This window comes from Suricata suricatta, chromosome 15, assembly GCF_006229205.1.
Source record: "Suricata suricatta isolate VVHF042 chromosome 15, meerkat_22Aug2017_6uvM2_HiC, whole genome shotgun sequence".
NCBI lineage: Eukaryota > Metazoa > Chordata > Mammalia > Carnivora > Herpestidae > Suricata > Suricata suricatta.
The window spans coordinates 18,281,253-18,287,624 of record NC_043714.1 but is presented as its reverse complement, the minus strand read 5'-3'; the positions used below and the strand labels follow the sequence as shown (position 1 = coordinate 18,287,624).

Genomic DNA, 6,372 nt, shown 5'->3' with positions numbered 1-6,372 from the left:
ACATTTTGAATGTATTGGATTAAATAAAATTGATTATTAGAATCAATTTCTTAATTTCTGCTACTTAACAATTTTTTAAGATGACCACTAGAAAATTTAAAATTACCTCTGTGTTCTGCATTATATTTTTCATAGAGCATACTCCATTAGAGAGCAGTTAGTATGATGGAGAAAATAAAATAGAGTGATGGGTGATATAATGGAGGGTGTTGAGTAGCTAATTTAATTTTTATTCTATTTTATTGTGGTAAAAACATTTAACATGAGATCTGCTCTCTTAACAGATTTTTAAGTGCACAATACAGTATTGACCGTCTAGGTTGTGCAGTGGGTACACTGGTGTTGTACAGTGGGTTTCCAGAACTAACTCCTTTTGCATAGCAGAAATGTCTACTCATTGATTAGCAAAGAAAGATTTCACCGATCAGAAATTGAACCTAGGTCCCAGGGGTGAGAGCACTGAAGCCTAATCACTGGCCTCCAGGTTGCTAATTTTGTTTGGGATATTGGGCTGAGATTAGAGGAATTTATTGGGATAATAGATAGTAAGGAGGGATCTACAGCAGTAATCAGTGTACTTCCCGTGAGCAAAAGCAAGCAGGCCAGCCTTGGAACCCAGCAGACAAAGAAGCTGTGACAGATATCAGATGGGATGGCAGAAGCCAGATTACACAGGGCCTTGTCAGCCAGGACAGAATTTAGAATCTTCTTGCAAATGGGATAGGAAGTTATGGTAGAGTGTCTGAATGGGGTAGTATTAAAATGTGAATTCTAGAAAAGGGAGCTGGCAATGTCAGGGCAGGCTGAGCAGGGATGAGGGCGCAGCCCCTGCAGATCCCCAGGCAGAGCAAAGGGCCTGCGTGACCTCCCAACGCAGCCGGGAGCTCACTGTCTGAGCTACCACAGTAGCGTGCCTTCAGTTGTGGCCACCGGCTGGGGGTGGCCCTAGAATATTTGGGTTTCACTGGGAGAGGACTGGGCATATGTTACATATTCAATGGGTGTTTACTGAATTAAAAATATTAAGGGTTGCATTGTTTCTTGTGAGAAGTATAAGCATATATAAGTATAAGTAAGTATATGTATCCATGTCAAGGATATCCTAATTCCCTTTCCTCCCACTTGGCAATGTATTAGCAGTGCCTTCCTGAAGGTAATCAACCTTAAACCTTGGTGTGGAAATCCTGCTAAAGGTCATGCAGGACTGTAAGGACGCAGGTCCGATCCGGCCCTCCCCCACAGGGCCTTCCTAGCCTTTCTGGAGCCGGTCGGTCGCCGGCCTGGGCGATCCCCCACCGGCCTCAGGTCCCAGCCTTCCCCTGTACTTAAAGGGGAAGGCGCCGGCTTCTCCTGAAAGGGCGCACCTTAAGGAGGGACAACTCCTGCGGCACCCAATCGGGAGAGGCCGGCAGATACCTTTGACCTTTCTAGAGGCGGGCCTAGTCCCACCCCACGTGGGGCATCCTGGGCCCACTCTGATTGGTCAATACTCCAACTATTGTGATTGGCTCCCACAACTGCCAGTATTGATGGGGGGGCAGGGATTGGATCACTGTACACCTGTCATCATTTCCTGTAACTCCCCCTCCCAAAGACATAAAAGGCCCTGCCCTACCTTTGTTTGGGGCTCTCTCCCCGTGGCCAGCGGGTTGGCTGGAGACTGTGAGCCCGAGCTTAAGCTTGTAACAAAGGCCCTTTGCTTTTGCAGGCATGACTCGGTCTCTCTAGCAGTCTCTGGTGTTTGTTTTGGGGTGATTTTACAAACTTGGGTACAACATTTGGTGCATTGGCGGGGAAATCCCCCTCCCTGCCCCAGAGCTCCTGGGACACCGGCACGTTGGGCCTAATCGCCGGCTGGTGAGTGCACTCGGTTTTTTTTGTTTCCTTGCAAGGTTTTTTTGTTTGTCTGTTTTTGTGTTTGTTTGTGTGCGCAGGCCCATGTGCGCGGGGCCTAGGCAGGGGGTGGCCAAAACGACCCCATTAGGACCTTTGTGAGCCTCAAAAGAGCCAGGTGGACGCGCCGCTGAAAGCTCGGGGCTGTGGGTGCCAAGAGACGTCTGCACCCACCCACCAGGAGGCTGGAGAGCTGGCTCACCTGCAGGGTTTCGTTGGGCGCCGCTGCGAGACCCTATTAGGAACAGGGGGAGAATGGAGTAGATCTCCCCTTGCCAGGATTTCTGGAGTCTCCACTGGTGGCAGTAGTGTGACCCCATTGTGTGTTTTCCTGTGCAGTTGTTTGTGTAAGTCCTCCTCAGAAGGGAGGCACGGACGGAGGTGGTGTGTAAGTCCTCCTCAGGAGGAAGGCAAGGTAAAATGGTGGTTCCTCCCTGACTGAGGGGTTCCACTGGAGCCATCTTGTGTCTGCCTGTTTGCAGTGTGGTATTTCTGGGGTCTCCACTGGTGGCAGCAGTGAGACCCCTCTTGCATTTGTTTGCTGTACGTGCATCTGTTCTCTGTGCATCAGTTTGCTGTGTGTCTAGATATGATTTTTGCTGTGAGTACATTTAGGGATTTTCTTCTGAGAATGTGGGGTCTTTACTTTCATTTTCTCCTCTCCTGGCCAGGAGGACTAATTTTTGTGTTCTGTGGCTTAATCCTGTCTTTTGTGCTGTTTTATTTTGTTGAAACTCATGTCATGGGAAAGTCTGCCTCAAAGCCTCTAGAGCTGGTTCTGCTTCACTTCAAGGAAGTTAGGGTTCGAGCTCACAACTTATCAATGGATGTCGAAAAGGGAAAGATGACTATATTCTGCACATCTACATGGCCTACTTTCGAGGCAGGATGGCCCCCTGAGGGTACTTTTCACCTTCCAATCATAGCAGCAATAGAAAAAAGAGTTTATCAACGTATGGGGGGCCATCCGGGTCAGATTCCATACATTGTTGTCTGGAAGAATCTGGTCACCAACCCATCCAATTGGGTGAAACCCTTTCTCTCTTCAGTATCTTCTCAAGTTCTGGTGACCCGAACCCCAGAAGAAGAAAAGCCGAGACGAACCATGACCTCACCCTCAACACCCCCCTACCCGGTTTTGCAGGAAGGAGCAGATGAGGATCTCCTCTTTCCCCCTCCACCTTACCGACCCCCTCCAACTCCCTCTGACCCTGCTCCTAATGTCCCATTGCCACCGCAGCCATCTTCCTCTGCTCCATCCCCTTCCGTTGAAGGAGGCCCAGTGTATGGGACCCGTGGCCGAAGGGGCACCACCCCAGACTCCACAATGTTCCCCTTGCGAGCCAATAGACAAGGCAGGAAACTAGCCTCATTATTATTGGCCCTTTGCGTCTTCTGACCTTTATAATTGGAGATCTCAAAACTCCTCCTACTCAGAAACCCCCAAGGGCCTCATTGGGTTGTTAGAAACTATACTCTTTACTCACCAACCCACTTGGGATGATTGTCAGCAATTGTTGCAGGTTCTGTTTACAGCTGAGGAGGAAGAACGGATCCTGCTGGAAGCACGAAAATTTGTTCCTGGTCCGACAGGAGTCCCCACCATAAACCCCGCTGACATCGATGCCGGATTTCCCCTTGTCTGCCCCAATTGGGATTATAACACGAGAGAAGGTAAGGAGTGCCTCAAGGTCTATCGCCAGGCTCTATTGGCAGGTCTCAAAAAGCGGCTGCTAAGAGGCCCACTAATCTGACTAGGGTATATGATATAAGGCAGGAGGCAGATGAAAGCCCTGCCGCTTTTCTAGAATGGGTAGCCTTCAGACAGTTCACCCTGTTTGATCCAGAGCACGCAGATCATAAGTCAACTGTGGTAATGGCTTTCATTAACCAGGCTGTGCCCGACATTAAGAGAAAGCTACAAAAAGTCGAGCGCCTCGGAGAAAAGACTCTCCAAGATCTAGTAGAGATAGCAGAAAGAGTGTACAATAACAGGGACAGTGCTGAGGAAAAACAAGTAAAGGCATAAAAAAGACAAAATAAAGATTTAGCTAGAGTATTGCGAGCCATGAGTGCAAACCCAGAGGACCGCCACCACCAACTAAAGAAAATTGCTGGAAGAAGAGGACAAGAAAGAGACCCAGAGCGCCGCAGGACACCAATAGGTAAGAATCAATGCGCCTATTGTAAAGAGGAAAGACACTGGCTCAGAGACTGCCCTGAAAGAAAAAGCACGCCTAAAGTGTTATTCACTGGGGAAGATAGTGATTAGGGAGGACGGGGTTTGAAACCCCTCCTTGAACCCAGGGTATCTCTTAAGGTGGAGAGGAAATCAACTAACCTCTTGATGGACACTGGGGCTCAACACTCAGTATTATTAGAGGCCAATGGGCCTACCTCAAGTAAGCGATCTTGGGTCCAAGGTGCCACCGGGACCAAACAGTATTCATGGACTACCCAGAGATCAGTAGATTTAGGTGTGGGCTGGGTAACCCACTCTTTCATGATAATCCCAGACTGTCCTTACCCCCTGCTGGGGAGAGACCTTTTATCAAAAATGAGGGCTCAGATTCATTTTAGCCCACAAGGAGCACAACTCTTAAGTTCGGATGAGAAGCCTATTCAGGTCCTCTCACTCCAACTTGCTGATGAATACTGTTTATATGAGGAGCCCCTAACTCCTGATGCTCACATTGACCAGTGGCTCCAGAAATACCCACAAGCCTGGGCTGAAACCGGGGGCCTAGGGCTGGCAAACCATTGCCCACCAATATTTGTTGAACTCAACCCTGGGGCTGATCCAGTCACAGTTAGACAGTACCCCATGTCTCAACAAGCCAAGGAGGGGATTAAACCCCACATCCACCGCCTTTTAAACCTGGGCATTTTAAGGGTCTGCCAGTCTGCCTGGAACACTCCTTTGCTCCCTGTTTGAAAACCTGGTACTAACGACTATAGGCTGGTGCAGGACCTCAGGGAGGTTAACAAACGGGTAATGGATATACATCCAACTGTCCCTAACCCGTACACTCTTCTGAGCTCCCTGCCACCTGAGAAGCAGTGGTATACAGTCCTTGACCTCAAGGACGCCTTTTTCAGCCTGCCCCTGGCCCCCAAAAGTCAAGAATATTTTGCTTTCGAGTGGCATGATCCTGATATTGGCATTAACGGGCAGCTGACGTGGATTCGACTTCCTCAGGGGTTTAAAAACTCCCCTACCATCTTTGATGAGGCACTGCATAAAGACTTGGGTGAGTACCGGAGGGAAAACCCAGACGTTATGTTGGTGATCTTCTGATTGCAGCCACCCCTGAAGAAAGCTGCCTTCAGAGAACTATTCCTGATGTTGGGCAAGTTGGGATATAGAGCCTCTGCTAAAAAGGCTCAAATTTGTAAGCCCCAAGTTATTTATTTGGGATACATCCTCAAGGATGGACATAGAGGGTTGTCTCCGGCCAGAAAGGTCACCATCCTCCACATACCCCCACCTAAATACCCCACACAACTGAGAGAGTTCTTGGGGTTGGCGGGGTTTTGCAGATTGTGGATTCCAGGCTTTGCAGAAATTGCTAAGCCCTTGTATGAACTGACCAAAGACAAGAGTGAGTTTCAATGGAACATCAACAAGCATTTGAAATTCTAAAACAGCTCTCTTGTTGGCACCAGCGCTGGGGCTTCCTGACATTACTAAGCCTTTCCACCTGTTTGTGGATGAAAGTAAAAGGGTGGCCAAGGGTGTGCTGACCCAGACGCTAGGACCCTGGAAAAGACCAGTGGCCTACTTGTCCAAACGCTTGGACACAATAGTGGCCAGATGGCCCCCCCTGTTTAAGGACTGTGGCTGCAGTGGCGTCTTTAGTTAAGGATGCGGATAGATACTTTCTCAGGATGGACTAAGGCCTCTCCTACCAAGAGCGAGACAGCTACTATTGTGGAAAAGAAATTATTGGAAGAGATCCTGCCAAGGTATGGTTTTCCTTAGTTTATAGGGCCAGATAATGGACCAGTGTTCATGTCTAGGGTAAGTCAGGGAATAGCACAATTCATTGGGGCAGATTGGAAATTACATTGTGCATATAGACCCCAAAGTTTAGGACAGGTAGAAAGAAGGAGTAGAACTCTAAAAGAGACCTTAACTAAATTGACCTTAGAGACTGGCGGAGACTGGGTAGCCCTCCTTCCCTTCACCCTGTATTGGGTACAAAACTCTCCCTACCAAATGGGTTTAACTCACTTTGAAATTATAGTTTTGTGAAAAATATTGTTGTTCTTTCAATGGTTGCTCACCCAGATTAAGAAATCTGTGATATTCAGGAATGTTATAAAGTATTTGTTTGTAATCTAGAGCATTTATGTTTTCTCTCTACTTAAACCATCTAAAATTCAAAAACACAGTGAGTATTCCACCAATGCATTAGTCTTGATTTGGCTATCTCAGATAAAGGAGGGTTTTTTAGAGAGAAAAACTCAATGCACTAC

The 6,372-nt window shown here is 47.9% G+C and overlaps 1 pseudogene; it reads left to right on the top strand.

Moving 5' to 3' along the window:
- The first annotated feature begins 2,635 nt into the window (after positions 1-2,635).
- On the top strand, positions 2,636-5,790 carry LOC115278788 (annotated as a pseudogene).
- Positions 5,791-6,372: the final 582 nt, after the last annotated feature.